The sequence below is a fragment of the Papio anubis genome, chromosome 9 (assembly GCF_008728515.1).
Source record: "Papio anubis isolate 15944 chromosome 9, Panubis1.0, whole genome shotgun sequence".
In the NCBI taxonomy this organism is placed as follows: Eukaryota; Metazoa; Chordata; class Mammalia; order Primates; family Cercopithecidae; genus Papio; species Papio anubis.
In genome coordinates, this window is record NC_044984.1 from 19,805,695 (window position 1) to 19,825,608 (window position 19,914).

The window sequence follows — 19,914 nt, forward strand, 5'->3', positions numbered from 1 at the left end:
GCTTTCTAGGTGTTTGAACGGACTTGCGCCCCAGCCCAATGACACTGTGGTGTTTGCAGACTCATAGAGGTACCACCTTGGTAGCCTTGGATAAGATCTGGAAGAATTCTCTGGATTACCAGGCAGAGACTCTTGTTCTTTTCCCTTACTTTCCCCCAAACATATGGAGTCTCTCTTTCTGTGCTGAGTCACCTGGAACTGAAGCTATGGTGATGCAAGCATGCTGTTGCCACAACTGAGACTGTGCCTATTCAGACCTGAAGACAGCACAGCAGTGGGCTTTGTGCAAGGCCCTTTCCTTTAGGGTGGTGAGTTACCCAATGCTGTGGTCATGTCTGGAGATGCTGTTTGAGAGTCAGGAATTGGAGTAAAAAATCTTAGTAATTTACCTGATGTTCTATTCTTCTGCAGCAAAACTGGCACTCAAACCACAATACAAAGTCCTTTCCACTCTTCTCTCCTTTCCACAGGCAGAGTTGCCTCTCCCTGTGGCCACCATCACTGCTAGTCTACAGGGATTTCTCCTAGGCCACCTCCCATGTTTGCTTAAAGCCCACGAGTTCTTCCATCAGCTTGTGGTGAATAATGCCAAGCCCTAGGTCTCATTCTTCAAGGCAATGGGCTTCCCTCTGGCCCAGGCAGGTCCAGAAATGCTGTCCAAGAGCCTAGGCCTGTACTTGGGGACCCCAAGAGCCTGCTTGTTGGTCTATCCCTCTGTGGCTGAGCTGGTCCTAGAATGCAAGATGAAGGCCTATTTACTTTTCCCCCTGCTTTCCTCAACAGCAGGAGTCCTTCATCTTGGTCACCACAGCTGGGAATATGCTGGGTCTCCCCTGAAGCCAGCACATCTCAGAGCCCAAGGCCCATGGTGTATTTCCTCAGTATCGCTTCTGGTTATTCAGGGCCCACGGGCATTTTAGTCAGCAGATGATTTTTCCTGGTAGGACTGGGTCCTTCCCATCAAGGTTATCTGGTTCGCTTTTGTCCCAGGATGTCTCTACAAATGTCAGGGCATAGAATGGGGGCCTCATGACTCTGCCTGGTGCCTTATCCTACTGTGGTTGAGCTGGTGTGCAAAATGCAAGACAAAGTCCTCTTTACTTTTCACTCTCTTCTCCTTAAGAGGAAGGAATCACTTTTATTGTTATGAGCTTCACTGCCTGCAGTTGGGGAAGGGATGGAGCAAGCCCTTCTTTAGCTGTGTCAGCTAGTGTCTACCTAGGTCATGTGGCAAGCTAATTCACTGACTCTAAGCACAGCCTAACCCTAGGAGTTGCCTAGAAATTGCAGTCCTTGTATCTTATGCTGCCTTTCAAGTTTTCTTAGGATCTCAGAACGCTTCACTCTGTGGTAGCATGGCTTGCTGAGTAACTCAATTTCCAACAGCTGGGATGGCTGAATCCCCTTTGGCTAGAACTGGTCCAAATTTTCCCTCTGTGCATTGGTGCAGGCTGATTTCAGCATGATTTTATTCTCCACTGTGACAGAGCAGCAGTGAGTTTAATGTAAAGTCCCCCAGTTGCTGTTCTTTCCCTCCTCGTGGTGCACAGGTTCTCTCTGCTTCCCTCAGGTTGCTGCCAGAAATGTGGACGGGGTAGCATTGGCAATTTGAAACTGTTGCTCCTGCCCTCTTCAATGCCTCTTCCCATGACACAAAGTTAAAAGCAGATACTGTGATTGCTCACCTGAATTTTGGTTCTTGTGATGGTGCTTTTGTGTGTGCAGATAGGTTTTAAAATGCAATGTTCCAGCAAGGAGGATGGACTGTGCAGGCTTCTATTCCACATCTTGCTCCACTTCAGTAACAACCTTTTAACTCATAAGTTTTACATGATGGATTCCTACAAAAAGGGCTTATTAAGGTATTATTTACAATTAATTTGAATTTACTGCTGAGGCTACTCAGGTGGATCCACACATAAGATCCTTTAATAGATTGTATTTTCTAACATTCAGCCTCCAACATTTTATAGTTCTTTGGAAATTCTCGGCTACCCAGGAGTATCAAGAGCTGCTAACATCAAAACATTTTATAGTTCTTTGGAAATTCTCGGCTACCCAGGAGTATCAAGAGCTGCTAATGTACAAAAAAGAGGTGTGGCACTCTAGTATGCCATATTCTGAGATAGCCAAGACACGCTGTCTACCTGAACTCAACACACGTTAATTTTACAAAACACTGTAATCTGATTTCCAGATAATGAAGTTTCCTATTCAATAAATAAATTTTAGGCCTCATTTTTTCAATCTTTCTTCAGAACTATCTTTAATTCTTTTTTTTTTTTAGAGATGCAGTCTTGCTCTGTTGCCCAGGCTGGAGTGCAGTGGCGCCACTCCAGCCTCACTGCAAGCTTCCGCCTCCTGGGTTCACGCCATTCTCTTGCCTCAGCCTCCTGAGTATTAGATCTGCTGGGGTGCCCACCACTGGCCTGGCTAATTTTTGCATTTTTAGTGGCAGAGATGGGGTTTCAATTATGTTGGCCAGGATGGCTCCATTACCTGACCTTTATTCCGCCTACCTCGCCTCCCAAAGTGTAAACAATTACAGGCATGCGTGAGCCACCGCACCTGGCCTTTTCATTCTTTTTTTAAACTTGATATTACCTGCTCTCTTGGCTTCTGTGACTGTAATCTGTTTTTTCTCTGTCTTTTTTCATTATCATATCTGCTGAATTTTCATGTGTTTACATACATATGTATACCCTCACCTGGGAGACTTACTTTATCTTCAGAGATTTCTTTTACTATTTATATGTTGATGACTGCTAAAAGTGACATCTCTAACCCAGAACTTTCTTATAACCCAAAAGTAAAACTCTAATCTCCCTACTCCCTAACCACTGAGTGGAGCCCTCCTCTCAGCCAAGGGCATCCCAAAGTTAACTTGAAAAACTCAGACCATGATGGGAAGTGGGGATCAGACACGTCTCATTATACTCTCCTCTCTTTTGGAATTCAAGCACAGCTGACCAGCATTAGCATCAATACAGAAACCTTGAGACTGACAGAAGAAACTCTTTTTCAGTCTATTCTCTCTGAAGCCTGCTACAGCTTCATCTGCATGATAGATCTTGGTTTCCACAACCCCTTATCTTAACCCAGACATTGTTTTCTACTGATTCCAGGTTTTTTAGATAATAACTCTTTCAAACAATTGCCAATCAGAAAATCTTTGAATCTTCTGTGACCTGGAAGCCCCAACTTCCAATTGTTTCATTTTTCTGGACCAAACCAATGTAAATCTTGCCTTTTTTTTTTTTTTTAGAGACGGAGTCTCACTTTGTTGCTCACGCTACAGTTCAGTGGCATGATCTCAACTCACTACAAGTTCCACCTACCGGGTTCATGCCATCCTCCTGCCTCAGCCTCCTGAGTAGCTGGGACTACAGGTACCTGCTACCATGACCGGCTAACTTTTTGTATTTTTAGTAGAGATGGGGTTTCACTGTGTTATCCAGGATGTTCTTGATCTCCTGACCTTGTGATCTGCCCTCCTCGGCCTCCCAAAGTGCTGGGATTACAGGCGTGAGTCACCACGTCCGGCCAATCTTACATGTTATAATTGATGTCTTATGGCTCCCTAAAATTTGTAAAACGAAGCTGTAACCCCACCACTTTGGATGCATGTTCTCAGGATCTCCTAGGGTTGTGTCACGGGCCATCGATCACTCATATTTGGCTCAGAATGAATCTCTTCAAATATTTTACTGAGCTCAACTCTTTTCATTGATATTCTCCTGGGCTGAGATTCTGTGCTGCCAATAGAACACATCTCTACTGAATTACAGATATCCCAAATTCCCATCCAGCTTTGAGCCTGTAATGTCAGACAAATTATGAGCTTCCAAAATACAGTGGTGGAATGGGCATAGGATAGACATTCCCATTCCAAATGAAAGAAATTGGAAGAAAGGATGACAAGTCCTAAACAAGCCCCAAAACTAGCAAGGTAAATTTCATTGGATCTGAAGGCTTAAAAGTAATCTTCTGTGGTTCAGTGTTCTGCCCTCCAGGCCCACTTGAACAACAGCATTACCTGCCTTGCTAGGGCTCTCTGGAGGGATATCCCCACCCTGAGGTGCGAGGTGGGGGCATTTTGACCCTCTAAAACTGAAGAGATTTGAAAACCCCACTCTTTGAATCTAAGGAGGAACTAGCCCTGCCAGCTTTGGGAGTGATATCCTTGATGATCTCTGAATTGCCTTTAGGGTCACTCTTGCCTTTTTTGAACCAAATAACTCTATAATCTTACCCTGTAGAATCTAAGAAGTTCAAAATACTTCTTTCATTCTGTTCAATTTTTTTTTCTCCTTTGCCCCAGTTGGCAGTGTTTCTGACACAATATAAGAACCATTTGGCTGGGCGTGGTGGCACACTCCTGTAATTCCAGAACTTCAGGAGGCCGAGGCAGGTGGATCACAAGGTCAGGAGATCGAGACCATCCTGGGAATGGTGGCTTACTCCTGTAATCCCAGAACTTCAGGAGGCCGAGGCAGGTGGATCACGAGGTCAGGAGATCGAGACCATCCTGGCCAACATGGTGAAACCCATCTCTACTGAAAATACAAAAAAATTAGCTGGGCGTGGTAGCAGGCACCTGTAGTCCCAGCTACTTGGGGGGTTGAGGCAGGAGAATGGCTTGAACCTGGGAGGCAGAGGTTGCAGTGAGTCGAGATCACACCACTGCACTCCAGCCTGGGTGACAGAGCAAGACTCCATCAAACCAAAAAAAAAAAAAAAAAAAAAAAAAAAAAAACTTTTCTCCATTTTCCAGTCACATGATCTGATCTTCATTACTTTATGAGACCTTACTAGAATGGCATTTCATGTTCGTACTTCTATCAAAATTTTTTTATGATTATATGTAGGCTTTCTCTTCAACTCTCCTCTTTTCTTTTTGAACCCTCACCATAATTGCTGTTACTGTCCAAATTACTACCAACAATCACTTCATGGTAATCTCGGCTTTTTCTAGTGCCACTTCAAAATTTTCTAGGCTCTGCTCATCACCTAGTCCCCAAAGCCACTTCCACATTTTTAGGTATTTGTTGCAGCATCACCCTATTCTATGGCAACAAACTATGTACTAAAGTATTCAGGCTGCTGTTACAAAATACCGAATACTGGATGGCTTAAACAAGAAATTTATTTCTCATATTCTGCAGGCTAAGAAGTCCAAGAAGAAGGTGCCAGCTGATACAATTCCTGGTAAGTGCCCTCTTCTCAGCTTGGAGACAGCTACCTTCTCCCTGAGTTGTTACATGGCCTTTTCGTTGTGATCACGTGGAGAGAAAGAGAGAGACAGAGGAAGAAAGAGAGAGCACTTCCTTTCTCTACTTGTAAGGCCACCAGTTCTTTCAGGTAAGGGCATACTCATAAGCTTATTTAATCTTAATTATTTTCTAAAGACCCTGTCTCTAATTATAGTCACTTTGGGATGAGGGCTTCAACATATGAATTTGGAGAAATGCAATTCAGTATGTAGCACCTCCTTCTGAAGAAGGCCCTGAAGAGGATGACTAGAAACATTGATCTCAATAATAATTTAAAATAACCACAATACAAGGGGCCAGCATTATTTTTTGGTTGATATATACTTTACCTATGATAAAATTTACCTTTCAAAGGTATATCATTCAGTGGTGTTTTTAATATATTCACAGAATTGTATACCCATCACCACTACCTCGTTTTAGAATAATTTCATCACTCCTAAAAGAAACTCTGTCCCCATTAATAGTCATTTCTTTTTCTCTCCTTCTTCTAGCCCATGGCAAGCACAAATCTACTTTTCATCTCTATAAATTTGAGAATTCTAGATTTTCATACAAAAGCTATTATCAAGTATGTGATCTTTTGTGACCAGCACTGTTTTAAATGCTTTAAATAGCTCACTTATTTAATCTTCACAATAATCTTATTTCTTTTTTCTTTTTTCAAACTGAGTCTCACTCTGTCACCCAGGCTGGAGTGCAGTGGCATGATCTCGGCTCACTGCAACCTCCACCTCCCAGGTTCAAGCAATTCTCCTGCCTCAGCCTCCTGAGTGAGTGGGACTATAGGGGAGTGCCACCACGGCTGGCTAATTTTTTGTATTTTTAGTAGAGATGGGGTTTCACCGTGTTAGCCAGGATGGTCTCTATCTCCTGACCTTGTGATCTGCCCACCTTGGCCTCCCAAAGTGCTGGGATTGGGTATGAGCCAATGCGCCCAGCCTCTTATTTCATATTTTATTATTACTATTCAACAGATAGAAAAATTGAGACTGATTTAGTAACTTGACCAAGTCACACAATTCATAAATGAAAGACCTGGGATTTAAGCCCAGACCATCTGTATTCAGAGTCTGTGATCTGAACCACCACACAATTTCTTCCTCATCTAAGGAGATTCATCAAACTTTATCTCCAGCGTGACCAAGGATGGGCAGAAAAGCAACCAGAGTCTGTGGGAAAATAGAATATCTATGGTTGAGTGAACAATATTATTATAATACCCTAGTGTAGCGAAGAATCTCATTGTGAAGTGACAGTGAACAAAACATATTCAATTTCTTGGAAGAAAATGGGCTAAACAGAACTATGGTCAATAGTCTAGATGACTAGGAAAAGTTCCAGAATAAAGTGCTATGAAAAATAAAACTGGATTCTGTTTAAGATAGCAAATATATTAGGTCTCTAAGAATTAGGAAATAACAAAATGGGATTAAATGTGCTTGAGACCATTGGTCAATTATGCTCATGTTGTTAGAGTTGTGTGAGGTGCATTCTGAAGGACACCAAGACCAAAAGAAAGCATAGTAACTTAGAATAATAATAATCATAACAAAAGGAAAGAGTTTAGAATACTTTTTAATGGTGGAAATACCAGTTCTTGGTTGTGTAGGTCCCTGGAGCCCACCTTATTAGACTTGAATCCTGTATTATAACAACAGTAATCACACACTCTAATCTCATAAGAGTGTGTATAAAATATTCAGGGGGACTTGATTCAATATTTCACTATTGACAGTCTCTGAAAGAGATAGGAGTGTGGGAGTTAGTGAAGGAAGAGAGATGATTAGGGACAAAGAAGCCAGTTACCATCTGTATTATTTTCCTATTGCTGCTACTGTAGGAGTGTCACAAACTTGGTAGCTTAAAATAACACAAAGGTATTGTCTTACCCTTACGGAGGCTATAAGTTTGAAATCCTTTGTAATGAGCTAAAGTCAAGGTTTTAGCATGGTTCATTCCTTCTGGATGATCTGGGAGGGAAATCTGTCTCCTGGCTTTTTTCCAGCTTCTAGCGGCTTCCTGTATTCCTTGACGTGTTCCATTTCTCCATTTTCAAAGTGCATTGCACAGATTGGAGCTATAACCTGTGGATGTTAAAAAAAATGTTGAATGATAAAATAGAAGTTTGCCCAACCAGATAATCCAGGGTACTCTCCCCATGTTAAGATTCTTAGCTTAATCACATCGGCAACGTTCCTTTTGCCATATAAATTAATATCCACAGGTTCCAGGGATTGGGCCTACCATACCACCAATCTTCACTGCTCTTCACCTTTCTTTTATATAATGCATAATTTTTATTTTATTAATTTTTTTAGACAGAGTCTCGCTCTGTCGCCCAGGCTGGAGTACATTGGTGCATCTCAGCTCACTGAAACCTCTGCCTTCTGAGTTAAAGAGATTATCCTGCCTCAGCCTCCTTTTCTAGTAGCTGGGACTACAGCCATGCACCACCACACCTGGCTAATTTTTGTATTTTTAGTAGAGACGGGGTTTCATCATGTTGGCCAGGCTGGTCTCAAACTCCTGACCTCAAGTGATCTGCCAGCCCCAGCCTCCTAAAGTGCTGTGATTATAAATGTGAGCCACCACACACGGCATAATTTTTAAGGGAATATTCTGATATGTCAAATCCTGGGAACAGAGGCAGTGCATACTTCTAGTTTGTCCTTCAACATTTTATTCACCAAATATTTAATAACTGTGCCCCAGGTATCTAGAATTTTGTTAACCTTTGAAGCCAACCTCATAGATACATTCTTGCCCTCATGGAGCTCACAGGTTATGTCATCCTTTTTGCTCAATCAAGTATGTCATCCTGCTCACTACCTTTTCTGCTAGTATGCAGAATTTATCCTTCCTATTCCAGTCCTCTCTTCCTAACTCTAAGACAAATAGGACCAGTATTTGGGGAGGATGAGACAATAACAGCATTCATTTTAACAGGGAACCTTTGTAACACAATTTGTTAGCATTAAACACCTACTAAGATGATGATTTAAAGTGTATTTATTAGGTTTATATCCTCTAACCTGAGTTGCCTGGGAAAATATTGCAGTAGCTCAGGCATGAGTTAAATTTGTTTAGGCACCTAATCTCCTTTGAGTAGGGATTAGTGGTTGCATAAATATTTCCCCAAGAAACAGCTGATTCCTGATTGCTGACAAGTGAAAGTTTTCTTTGCTGCAAGTGCTAAATGACTTCGCATACTCAGATGTGCGAACTGCTTGGACTCTCCATCTCTACAGATAGGAGTCTGCTTCCACCTACTGGTTGGAGAATTTCACAATTATCAATACTCTACAGGTAATTTCTACTTGAATCTTTATATTTGTTTCTGATTTCTAGGCATAATGTCAGCTCTTTTCCATGTAAGCCTTCTCCTTCACTCCAAAACCTACCAGATCTCTGTAGGTCTAGCCTCTGGGATCAGTGATAAAACTAGCCAGAATGTTGTGTTTTAAAAAAATATTAAGAAGCTACAGATATCCAAGGTATCCGAGAGGACATCAGAAGACTTAACAAAGTTCATACCACACAGAATACATGGATAGAGGCCCGAGGAAAACGGGCAGGGTGATCCAAGAAAGTATAGTCACAACTGGAATCTCACAAGACAATTGATTATCAGGAGTTGAGAGCAGGAGGATACTGTCATCCAAAGAAAACCTGGGTAATTGTGCCTGGTCTTGGCTATTTCCTGTGGAAGCAAATGATTTCCTAAGTCTCTAGGAAAGTTGAAATTTCCAGAAAAAAAATATTTTGTTTGCTGTGTTATTGAGCAAATATCTTAAAACTGAGCATTAATTTGGATTTCTGTTAGAGAAAACCAATGTCATGCTGGTGCCATTCGAGGGAGACACATGTTCCTGCCATTTGAATATAACAAAAAGTATTCTGAGTTTATGCCCTAGAGAGGTAGAAACAGATGAAGGATGAAAACTCTGTATCACATGAAATATACTAGAGGACTCTGTCACTGGTTCTAGCATGAATGTGGTCCATAATCAAATAAATGCAAAATAAAACAATAGTAGATTCCATTTTGCAACTAATTTTTCAAAATAGAAAAATATACGACTAGTAGATAGGAATTAAGAGGTGTAATTTGTCTAAAAGACTATTATTGATAAAAATCTTTCTGGAAAGCAATTTGAAAAGCAAATTTTAAAAAATTGTATACTCTTTGAATCAGTAATTTTGGTTTTAAGATAGTTTACTGTAGAAGTAATCCTAGATGTATTGAAATAATTACATAAAATATACTCATGATGGTAGTGTATATAATTAGAAAAAGACTATTATAATAGCTACACTGTATTGAATGATTGTAATGTTTTTGACATCGTGCTTGGTGATTGACCCTGAAAGCAGGACATGAAGGAGAGAGAAAACAAAAGAGAGGAAAGAAATAATATGAGAGAAAGAAGTAATAGAGCATGGCCTAGTCCCTCTATTTCCTAACAGCCTAGTGACTTGGTATTTCAGAACTTGAAAAAATATAGGTGAAAGGTGAAAGACTTAGAAATGGTTTAAGTGAAATTTTGCGGGACTCTGGGGAAAGAAAATGTTCTACCAGCTCAGCCATGGTGAAATTGATAGCCGGAAGTTATGCTGTGCTACATGGTAGTCACTAGCTACAAGTGGCTACTTAAATCTAAACTAAATAAATTAAATGAAACTAAAAATTGAATTTCTTGGTCACCCTAGACATATTTGAAGTGTTCAATAGCTCCATGAAGCTAGTTGGTACTGCATTTAAGAATACACTGATATTACATTTTCATCATCTCTGAAAGTGCTATGCCCAGCACTGCCCTAAAGACTCAATAGAGACAACCTCGAGTAGAATGACTATGCCTTGTTGCTCAATGGAAAAAAATTTACTCCTCTATTTTACTTCAATCAGCCTATCCTGTAGACACTTTTTGGTATTTGTCATCACCTGAAACTACTCCAAAAGAATACATTTAGATTTTTATGTTCATCTTATTTTCAGTGAATCTTAGTATATTCTTCTTTCTAATTCATGGGACCTCCAGTCTATTGAGCCCTTCATTCTCTTTCTATTCATTAAGACATTCATAATCAATAAACGTATAATGAAGTATGATGATTCTGTAGTATTTTTTGGTAGATACCCTTTATCACATTAAGTAAGTTTTTTTTTTAAATTTGAGGTACATGTAATAATTTAATATATTCATTTAATTTGTAAAGGTAAAATCAGTATAATTAGAATATCTGTCACCTTAAATACTTGTCTTTTCTTTAAGCTAGAAACATTTGAATTAGTCTCTTCTAACTATATTGAAATATAAAACAGATTCTTGTAAATTATAGTCACCCTACAGATCTGTCAAACACAAGGCCTTTTTTCTTCTATCAAGCTATATATTTCTATCCATTAACCAACCTCTCTTTATCTCCTACTTCCCCATACACTTCCTAGAAGTTCGTTTCTATTTATAGTTTGCAATTGTTTTCATCATGAGTAGTTAAATTTTATCAAATATTCTTTGTACAACTTTTGAGATAATGTAAGTATAAGGTTTTCCCATTATTCTGCTGATACAGTGAATTAAATTGATTGATTTTAAAATGTTAATTCTTTCATTCACGATTTAAAAAAGCAAGTGAACAAAAACTTACCATAAAACTGAAAGAGAAGGGTACTTTCTTAACCTGAATGTACAAACCCCTATAGCTAGCATCATACTTCATTATGGAAGACTGAAAACTTTTTCCCTTAAGTTTGGGAACAAGGCAAGGACGTCTGCTCTCATCACTTCTATTTTGAGATATGGTAGTCTGGAGATGGCACTGGTGGTTCTGGACAGTACAATAAGTCAAGGAGTAAAACATATCTAAATTACAAAGAAAGAAGGACAACTCTTTTTTATACAACGTGATTATCTACCTTAAAAGTAGATTAAAAGTAGAAATACAGGATCTGATTCCAACACTTATTATCAATCTGTACTAATGAAAATAGAATAATATTGACATAAAATTGAACAAATTAGTAAATGGAACAGAATAGAGAGTCTAGGACACGATCAAAACATTTATGTTTAATGGATATTTTACAAAAATTCCAAGTCAAGTTTAACAAATAATGCTGAAAAAATTGGATGGCAATAGGCAAAATAAAAAACCTTGGCCCTTGCCTTATATCTTCTGCCAAAATTAACTAAAAATGGAGCATAAAGGTAACAAGTAAAATATAAAACCTCTAGAACAACATGGGAAAATCATATTCACTTTCATTCTGGCAGTGAAAACCTTATGTGAAAACCCTCTTACATAGAATACAAAAGGGAAACTGTACAGATAAAATGTACAAGTTGGACTTGCTCTAAATTTTAAACATTTGCTTTTGAAAATATTTGCAAACATACATTCAACGAACATCTTGTTTGAAGACATATAAAAAACACAGCTCAATAATAAGACAAACATACCAATAAAAACAGGGCAAAACTGGCCGGTTGCAGTGGCTCACGCCTGTAATCCCAGCAATTTGGGAGGCCAAGGCGGGCAGACCACGAGGTCAGGAGATGGAGACCATCCTGGCTAACACGGGGAAACCCCGTCTCTACTAAAAATACAAAAAATTAGCCGGGCTTGGTGGCGGGCGCCTGTAGTCCCAGCTACTCTGGAGGCTGAGGCAGGAGAATGGTGTGAACCTGGGAGGCGGAGCTTGCAGTGATCTGCGATCCCACCACTGCACTCCAACCTGAGAGACAGAGGGAGACTCCATCTAAAAAACAAAACAACAACAAAAAGAAAATACTAATTAACATTGAAGGGAATGAAGTATTATATCTATGACAATATGGTTGAACCTGGAAGTAATTAAGTTCAGTCAAGCAGAAAGGAGTACCTATTGTTTGACATACCTTAATATAAAATTCTTTAAAATGTAAATTAATCTATAGTGACAAAAGCAGTTCAGTGATTGAGTCTGAGGTGGGTAGTCGTAGGAAGGGACAGAAGAAAACTTCTGGGGTGACCATTATCTTAATTATCTTTGTTTCATGACTGAATGCATATGTCAAAACTCAGTTAATGGTATACATTATGTATGTACATTTTACTGCATATAAATTGTTCTTCCATGAAACTGTTAATTTTTTCTAAAACTTTATCTGTACTTGCACATCCTTTGGAAAGCCTTGTCATTTCTCTGAGAGAATGCATGTGTCACATTGAAGACCACAGGGCTAAAGCATTCAAGTATAAGAAGCAAGGAGAGATGCTAATCTCTTTCTGTGTGTCAGACATGTTCAGGATCCATGCAGCTGGCATAACTGACTCATTGATTCAAAATGTCTGCTGTTTCAATAATACAACAAGCACTATACTAGAAAATGATGGAACAAAAAAGATGAAGTTCCTGCCATTTTGTTGCTTATACTTACTGGGGAAAAGACAATATACAAACATATTTTATAAAATCAAGTAATTTTAAGACATATGGAGGGGGCAGTAGGGCAAGACATTAAAGAATTACAAATATTACATTTTTATATAGGTCAGGGAAAGCATCTGCAAGGCAGCAATGGTTAAGCAGAAAAATAATTGAAGTGAAAAATGGACATCTGGAGGCAAAATAGTCCATGTAGAAGGAAGAATAAGTGAAAAGGACTTGAGACAAGTATATAGATGAAATGTTTACAGAATGTTAAGGAAGTCTGTGTGACTGGATAGTAATGTCTGAGTAGGAAATATTTGTAGAAAATGTTGTCAGAGTGATCACCGGGGAAAAGATTCCATAGATTCTTATGGGATGTAGAAAGGACTTGGGTATTTATTCTAAGTGAGCTAGGAAGCCGTTGGAAGATTTTGAATAGGATTTTCTTGGAGAGTTTCTTAACGTAGTATGCATCAGTGTCATGTCTGACTCTTTAGCAAAATGAATTGTTGACTGTTTTCAACTTTTTAATATTATGACCATTGATGATTGGATAACTGTGTCATATACAATTATAGCCAACTTCCTTATCATTTTAAATATTATTCCAGATTAAATCTTGGTTTTAATATCACTTAGTTGCTCTACGTTGTTTAAAATGGAAATTTAATTTATATATTCCTTTAAAATATTTATTGAGTATCTGTTAGGGGATAGATACTATTCTAGATACAGAGGATACAGCAATGAACACAAAAAGAGAAAAACACATCCTTGAACTTCTAGAGCTTACTCAGTAGTATAAATTTATAGCTGCTGAGGCAAATGAAGGCTGACAATAAACAAACTATGTGAGCAAAAATCATAGTCTGATAAATAATGAGAAAATTTAAGTAGCTGGAGAGGTATATTGAGTGTCAGAGGGAGTAATTATTAAAAAATGGTCACAGAAATCCTCACTGAGAAAGTGTCATTTTTTTGTGGGTACTAGAACATGGTGAAGGAGTGAACTATGCAGCTATTGGGAAAGAACATTTCAGATAGAAAGAACAACAGGATCAAAGATGCTCAGTATTGGAGGTGTACTTTATAGGGCCTTCAGGTTGTTCTTTAGATTTTATGCTAAGCCATGTGGTAGCCACTGGTGGGGAGGGGATGGGTTTCTGAGCAAAGCAGTGACATGATATGACTTGTTTTGACATGATGACCCTGGCTGCTGTTTTCAGATTTACACAGGGGAGTGAGGTTGGGGAAGCAGGGCTGTGAGAGGTCAGGAGACAATTATTAAGGGTATGGCAATAATTCGGACCAGGGTAAAACTTGTGGAGGTGTTGAAAAGTAGTCAGATTCTGGGTATGATTTGAAATTTGAGCCTGCTATGAGCATGACCAACAGAGGAATAGGAATTATTTCAATGTTTTGCATGCGTATGTGCAACTGGAAGGATAGAATTGCCTGTACTAAAATAAGGATATTCCAGGAGGAGAGGTTTGAGAAAGGAAGATGAGGATACCTGTTCAGAAAATGTTAAGTATGAGATTCCTATTACAGATATACAGGGAACTGGTGAGGAGATGAAATAAATCTAAAGTTCAGGAGTAACGCTTTGGCCACAGATACAAATTTTGCAATTATGAATGTAGAGATGATATTTTAAGACGTGAGACTAGACAAGGTCATACACATACACGCAAAAGTTGAATACTGAAATGCTTCAATTAAGAAGCCTAAGAAATGAAAAAAGAAAAAAATTAGTAAAGAACACGTAAATGGAAAAGTCAGTGAAAGTGACGAGGCAAACTACAAAGAATAGTGCCCTGGAAAATATTGCCAGGGGAGGGAATCCTCAGCTCTGAAAAATGCTGTGAATAGTTCAAATCAGATGAGGATCATTACATATTGCATTTAGGTAACTTGTGACTTAGGAGGAATAACTCTATTAGGAAGTTGGGGGCAAAAACCTGATAGGTGTGTGTTCAAGAGAGAATGTGAGGAGAGAGATTGAAAACAAGAATTATAAATGAGACTTTTTTTCTGTAAAAATGGCACAGAAGTTGGGCAATATCAATATAAAGAGTGGAAGCCAAAGAGAGATGTTGAGAGACGGGAAAATGACAGCGTGCTAACCTGTTGTTGGGGATATTTCTTTAGACAGGGGAAAGTGATATCCTTGCCAGCACAAGGAAAAGAGGCAATCTGATACACAAGTGTAGGTTGGCCTTAGCTTACACATGGACATTCATCAAGGTGGAACATGTGGTACTGAAGCTTTGCCTGTATAGATGTGGTCCAGGAGCTTTTGGAAGGTTTCTTCTTTATTTTTGGCAGTGAAATAGGTCATCAGCTGAAGGTAGAGAGAGGAAACCACATGTTAGAATTTTGAGGAGCGATATGAAGGTACAAAACAGTTACTCAGAAAACGAATGACACGGATTAGAAAAAAAAAACAACAACTGTGACTTCTAGGCAAAATAAAAGGTCAATTTTGGCTTTATGATAATAAATTTAAAGTCAGCATGGTTGCTGGATTTTCTTCAGCTCCATCCACTCCGCAGGTTAACAGGCAGAATGAGATAAGAAACAGTGAAATCTGTGGCAAAATTAACCTATGGATTATAGATACTAGTCAGTGAAAGCATTGTTGTATCCAGGGTACTACTGAGTGTGAGCTAGAAAGATAGGCAGTAGTGCTCCATTCCTTGAAACTGATATTAAGGAGGGCTTGCTGTTATTACATATTACATAGGAGTAAGTAGAAGGTAAGATCATTGAAGAAGGGTGGGTTAAAAGAAAACCAAGAAGTTAGAGAATTAAAACGATTATTTTCATGATCATTGAAATCACCAATAATTAAAACAGAAGTAATATTTTGACAGATTTCCTTTGAACCAAGCGCTAAAATTGTTGTGAAGCGAGTGAGAGTGATTGAGGGTTTGTTCATGATCTCAAGAAGAAGAATAAATGGTAGAATCTTTTGATATGAGATTCAAAACTATAAATTCTGAGGTTAAAGGGTGGGAAAATGAGAAGAAGGTAGCAAAGTAAGGCAAATTGGAAACCAGTCGTCTGGTTTGGAGCAATATGGAACATAAAGCAACCCACATTTATCCCGGCTGCAGAAGAGGCAGCGAAGGGCCAAGTTAGAGTTAGGGAAAAACAGAAACAGAAGAATTCTTACAAGAGGCTGAAAGTATGGAGAATTTCATTTGTTATTAGTTATGCATTCCAGAAAGCTCAAGAAAAGAGTTTTGGCTCAGGATTGGGAGAGAGATAGGAGATGGGGGCAAAAGCAAAAATGTGCATAGCCATGCTGGGATTAGACAAGAGGTGATGAGTGATCAGGAAGTTCCTTTTTTTTTGAGACGGAGGCTCACTCTGTCACCCAGGCTGGAGTGCAGTGGTGCGATCTCGGCTCACTGCAACCTCCACCTCCCAGGTTCAAGCGATTCTCCTGCCTCAGCCTCCTGAGTAGCTCTGAGTAGCTGGGATTACAGGCACGTGCCACCACGCCTGGCTAATTTTTTTGTATTTTTAATAGAGATAGGGTTTCGCCGTGTTAGCCAGGATGGTCTCAATCTCCTGACCTCGTAATCCACCTGCCTCAGCCTCCCAAAGTGCTGGAATTACAGGCATGAGCCACCGCACCTGGCGCCTGCCTTCTTACGGTGGTGACTGCCATTAAGAGAGATAATTGCCATAAGATTAGTCATAATGATGCCAGAACTTGGACCATTAGTGGGTATGGAGACATAGGGGTTCTTTCCAGGGAGTGCAGCTTTCTGTAATTACCTCTTGACCAGCTAAGGAAGGTGAGGTGGGTAGGCAATGGCAGGTCTGCTCTGACCCTGAAGTCTCCTTCTTGGGATATGCACCCAGTACCTATCCGAGAGTCTGAGACTAAAAACTATTAGGAAAAATTGTTGGGGACATGTCTCAGAGACTTGACTTTTACTCTTTTAATAAGAGTTAACTGCTTTAAAAATTGACAATATGCAAACGCCACACGATGACTCTATTTAGGTATCGAATCTATAATGTGTCTGGTACTAGGTGAGGCAGTTTACAGAGAGCAAATCCTTATCACAACTATAGCCTTCCCACTTAATGGATGAAAGCATTGATGCTTAGAATGGTGAAATAACCTACTGAAGTTTATATTGCTGTTAAGTAGCAGAGACATTGCTATCAAAGTTTATCAAACTTCAAAGCCCATAATATTTCATCAGAACTGTGATGATTATTGCAACAACAAACATAAGCAGATGGTTGTAAGCAAATTTGGAGTTCTATTGATCCCTGGCTGTTAGCATAATATTTATCTTGAGAAAAGTGTTGCAATGTCTTTCCTCTGACCACTCTTATTTTTTCCACAAGTTCCACAAAAAGGAAAGTCTAATTACTTACGTAGGAAGGAGAAAGGGCACAGAGAATGCTCTTCGACTTCTGAAAACATTCCAGAATTTTATCACTGATAGCTTTAGTTTAGGAGTTAGAAAGTTTCTCAGTTAATTTGTACTGTTTTATCTTCATTCTGTGCATATATTTGTCCCAAATGAAATTGACGTGTCTTGAATGAAATGGATGTGTGACGAGAAAACCATTAGCATGAGAACACCCAAACTGTCTTCCTACTCCGAATAAAAGAAAAGCCATAAAATTGATAATAAATGTTTAGTATCTCTGCTATAAGGGTTCTCAAAAGCTGACAGTATGTAAACATTATTCTAAGTGCTTATTTAAAAACATAATCTCCGAACTCCTGAGTCAGAATCTCTTGGGTGTGGGGCTGGATGGCACTTTTGACAAAGGCTCCCCAGTAGATTCTGACTCAACAGAGGCGTGTTCGGGAGCCTACTTCTAATTTTCCCTGCCCCAGGTCTACATTTCAGTGTTCCCCACATTTTCTAATTCTTCGCTCCCTCCACACTCTGGTTCCTTTCATTGTTCTAATACTTCCATGAATTAACCAGGTGTATAACTAATCTAGGCCGGGTGTGAGTCTCACGCCTGTAATCCCAGCCCTTTGGGAGGCTGAGTCAGGTGGATCCCAAGGTCAGGAGATTGAGACCATCCTGGCTAACATGGTGAAACCCCATCTCCACTAAAAATACAAAAAAATTACCCGGGCTTGGTGGTGGGCACCTGTAGTCCCAGCTACTCGGGAGGCTGAGGCAGGAGAATGGCATGAATCCGGGAAGCAGAACTTGCAGTGAGCCGAAATCATGCCACTGTACTCCAGCCTGGGCGACAGAGTGAGACTCCGTCTCGAAAAAAAACAAAAAAAAAACCAAAAAAAAACCCCCAAACCTAATCTATCAAATAACTGTGATATAGAATTAAATACATATTGCTGCAACTGTATCAACAACTGTCCTGTCAGTGATAAGGGGTAACAATGTTTTCATACATGCATTCTCTCTTTGCTCTATACATACACACATACACATACATACATATTTACATACACTCATGCATGTGTGTGTGTATATATATATTCATGTGAGAGAAGAGTCTGTTTATTATTTATATTATTATGGTACACTTCTAAAACACAGCCATATGCCTGGGATATAGTAGGGAGTCAAATATGTTTGAGTTACTGAATTAATTAATTTGACTTCATCTTTACTTAAGAAAAGTTTCAACTGAGTCAAGGTCTTCCATTTTCTAAAAACCAAGTCAATAGAAGGAGACCATTCTTCCTTTAAGCTTTGATGTAAGGAACATGTCATACAAACCAGTCTTGATTTTTGTCATTTAGAAGAATAGTCTTGTAATTAATTGGCAATTTAGTATTCCGTGTGAGATATCCAGTGTCCATGTATGTCATATTAGATCCATACACACGTAACAAGCAGAGAGGGTATGTTTTATTTTCTGAATGCTAATGTAACCTGTAGGGATATTTTTAAAAATCGCCTTGACTTATTTTCTATTTGGAACAGTTTTAAATACTTTGGATAATGTGTTGTATTTGTATTTCTAAAGAAAAAAAATCTTATGCAACCAACCTAATTGAATAAGAAATAAGTCATTCCCAGAAATAATTTATTTTCTAATGTTAACATAAAATAATGTGTACATTCTGAGAAATTATTGATATAACCTTTAAAAGATAGGCTTCTGCGTTGAACTCCTAGAATTAGCTAGGTATATTTTTCTATTTGTCTAGGACATTGACCTAATAAGATGGTTAATCATCATTGGACTCATAAAAACAAACAAACAAAAAGCCAACTAACCATTTAAAGTGAGACTTTAACATCAGAAAAAGGATGGACTTGTTGCAGTTGCTGTAGCATTCAAAGTCCAGGTAAGAACTGTCGAGGTTGTCTAAAACATTTCTTTTATGTAAGAAATTTTAACAAATTTCAGTGAAAATGTTTTGGTAGTTATGGTAAATATTACAAATTTTATGCTCTGCATCTTCTTCACACTTAGTGTTCTGAGCCCTAAAAGCCTAGTAATTATCCCTTCCAGAAATAGAAGAGCCTCAGATTTATGTACTCAAAGATAAATTAGAGTAAATTGTACCTTTATAAAGTGAAAAATAAAGATTGAAGTCCTATTTCTATTGCTTTCTAAACAAATGAAACATGAAGTCTGAAAGGATGGACTTGTAGTTACTCTCTTAAAATACACTGTAAGACAATTATTTGCATAAACTGTGTAGAATTACTATACCAGGCTCTCTATTTCTTTGATTTCACTTTAACTGAATAAGTCGGAGTGGTTGGGTGGAGGGTGGAAAATGTGTTTCAAAGTCACTTAATCCCCTCACTTTCCTCCATTCAACTCAAGTTTGATTTAGGGTGAGGGGAAAGAGATATCCTAGATAACTTTTTTATCTCTGTTCAAATAAGATAAAAAAATCTTCTGAACACAGCTCTTGGAAAGAATCAACAGCTCAGTAAATATTGGTCCCCTTCACCCATTCAGGAAGGTTGCTTCCCTGATAACACAATTGTTTTTATTGTGAAAGTAAGGTGGGGATGCAGAAAGTCTCTCCTCTGAACAATATAAGAAGGTCAGAAATGCTGTTTTCCCTTTTATCCACCTCAGTTCCATAGATACATGCTAGAAACTGGGTCACTTGACCTGCACTGGTTTTCTATAATCCCTTAAATATGAAAAGCTTAACAGAAATAAGCAGAGGCTGGTAAGATTCTGCCGTCTACTTCAGCCCAATCAAACTGTGAAGAACTGACCTGTTCTGTTCAG

General features: G+C 38.9%; 1 protein-coding gene across 1 annotated transcript in view; it reads left to right on the forward strand.

Moving 5' to 3' along the window:
- The first annotated feature begins 18,913 nt into the window (after positions 1–18,913).
- Positions 18,914–19,914, forward strand: part of SLCO1B3 (solute carrier organic anion transporter family member 1B3) — a 109,999-nt gene continuing 108,998 nt past the window's right edge. The window contains exon 1 of the mRNA XM_003906088.4: positions 18,914–19,006. The gene's annotated coding sequence lies outside the window, so the exon portion shown is untranslated. The remainder of the gene's footprint in view (positions 19,007–19,914) is intronic.